Genomic DNA, 2600 nt, shown 5'->3' on the forward strand with positions numbered 1-2600 from the left:
CAAGTGAGCCTTATACTGATCAAAAGAGCCATCACCTTTGTGCTTTTATGTGATTTATTTTAAAAACATCAATATTAAATTTTCTGTGCTTTTTTAAGTTTATTGGAGCAAATAGCACTTTTATGTCTTAATTGAATCAAATTGCTCATTTGAATTTAATATGCGCCAACATTATATTGAATTTAAGTGAACAAGTTGCTTTTGAAGAAATCAACCACACAATTGTATTGGTAACCAGCAATATACTTATAATTCATACCTTTACTAAAATACTTACAGATAACTCAATGGTAAAAGAGATGTATACAAATATTACAATAAATTGTCGTAATTGCAAGATGATGACGACGAAGATGACGACGGTGGTGGTGTGATGGTGGTGATAAATAAGTATTTATAAAATGGTGAAGTGGAATTTTCACTTGTGATTTTAGACAATTTTCATTAAATTATGAACAACAGAGTGTCTAACTATATTGACATACTTATTTTATAGATGAACAACATTTTTAATTGCGTGAAAGCTCCATCTTAATTACTCATTCTCAAATGTATATTCCTACATTATTTACATGCATTCTTATCATCAACTTTCCAATAAATGGTATATCTTGTTTCTTGTGATGGTTTAAACAATCCAAAAACTAAAAGCTAAGTAATAAAGAAAGGATAGAGCGTTGGTTGGCTCTCAAGATCTTTAGAGTCATTAGCTTGACTTTGTACCACTATCATTCTGGAACAGCGATTTCAAGCCTTTTTTTAGTTGTCCTTTAACATAATGTTTGATGCATTGCCCATTAACTTTGAAATTTTCATTTATTCCTACTATGAAAACTCATTGTTGACTATTCTTGTTATGCCATTGCTTTGTCATTTCTTTGTAGATGGATGTACTTTCATAGGCCTCTCTTATCAAATATTCCAATTCATGAAGTTGTAATATTCTTGTTTTCCAAGCCTTCTAGAGATCCATGTTCAACTGCTTTAGTATCCAATATGCTTTGTGCTCAAACTCTACTAGTAAGTGTCTCGCATTCCCAAACACCATTTGATATGGTTATATTTTGATAAGTATCTTGAAAGCGGAGCTACAAGCCTTCAAAGCATCATCTAATTTCTTAGACCAATCTTTTTGAGTGCATTCATTGTGAGCTCTAAGATTTTTTTAGCTGCCTGTTCAAAATCTTACCTGTCCATATTTCTGTGGATATGATAAGGTGTAGCTATTCATTTTTGAATCCCATACTTGTGAAGTTTTAATAAGTGATTATAGAAGTAAGTTCCACCATTACTTATCATGTCTCTAGGTGCTCTACATCTATTGAATATATACTTTTTTATAGAGCTTATCACCACATTTGCATCATTAGTAGGCAAGGCCTTGGCTTTCACCAATTTTGATACATAGCACACTGCCACTAAAATGTACCGATTGTTGTAGGATGATGGAAATAGTCCCATAAAATCGATGTCCCAAACATCAAAGTAAGATTTCTACCTACAATATATTGTTTAGTAGCATTTTATGATGAGCTAATATATCATTTGTTCATTGGCACCTGTCACATGATCTGCAAAAGCTATGACAATCCCTATAATGTGGCCAAAAGAAACCTTATTGACGAGCCTTCCTTGCTGTTTTTGTAGGGGCCAAAGTATCCTCTATAAGTTTAAGTATGAACCATTGACAAGATTAGTTTCATCTCATCTTCTGGTATGTACCTTCAAATAATTTGATCTATCCATCTTCGGTACAAGTATGGATTATCCTAATAATAGAATTTAAATTTATTGAGAAATTTTTTCTTCTGCTGATAAGTGAAGTCTAAATTCACATAGCCACTCACTAAGTAGTTGACAATGTCTGCATACCATGTGCTTGCTCCAACAACAATAATTGCTCATCTGGAATATTCCATTGATCTCCGCCTCATCTAATTCTTTTGCCTATTATATCCTCTATAAGTGATCTACTACTAATTTTTTGTTCATTTTTTTTTTATCAAAAAATTGATGTCAAACTCTTGTAGAAATAGAACCCATAGCTTGGCAACATTCTTCTCGAACAAGCACTTTAAAGCTATATAGTCTGTAAAGACTATATCACCTTTAACCCAATCAAATATGAGCAAAATTTGTGATAGGCAAATAATACTGCTAGCATCTACTTTTCAATTGTAGCATAATTAATCTGTGCATCCGTCAAAGTTTTATTGGCATAGTATATGACATGCAATATCTTTCCCTTATGTTGCATATAACTACTTCTATTATATAATCGCTTGCATCGCACATGAGCTCAAAGGTAGTTCCCAACCTAGTGCAACTTAACAGGGGTAGAAGTTAACTTTTCTTTCAAAGTGTTGAAAACATTTACATACTCATTAGAAAAGTTAAATGATACATTGTTCTCTAGTAGGCTACAGAAATGCTTTGTAATCTTTGAGAAATCTTGGATGAATCTTCTAGAGAACCTTACATGTCCCAAAAAGCTTATAATCCCCTTAACTGAAATTGGTGGCTAAAATTTTTCAATCACATGAATCTTGGTTTGGTCAACCTAAATTCCTAGTGAAGAAATTCAATGTCCCAATACTATT

The sequence above is a fragment of the Olea europaea genome, chromosome 3, assembly GCF_002742605.1.
Source record: "Olea europaea var. sylvestris chromosome 3, O_europaea_v1, whole genome shotgun sequence".
In the NCBI taxonomy this organism is placed as follows: domain Eukaryota; kingdom Viridiplantae; phylum Streptophyta; class Magnoliopsida; order Lamiales; family Oleaceae; genus Olea; species Olea europaea.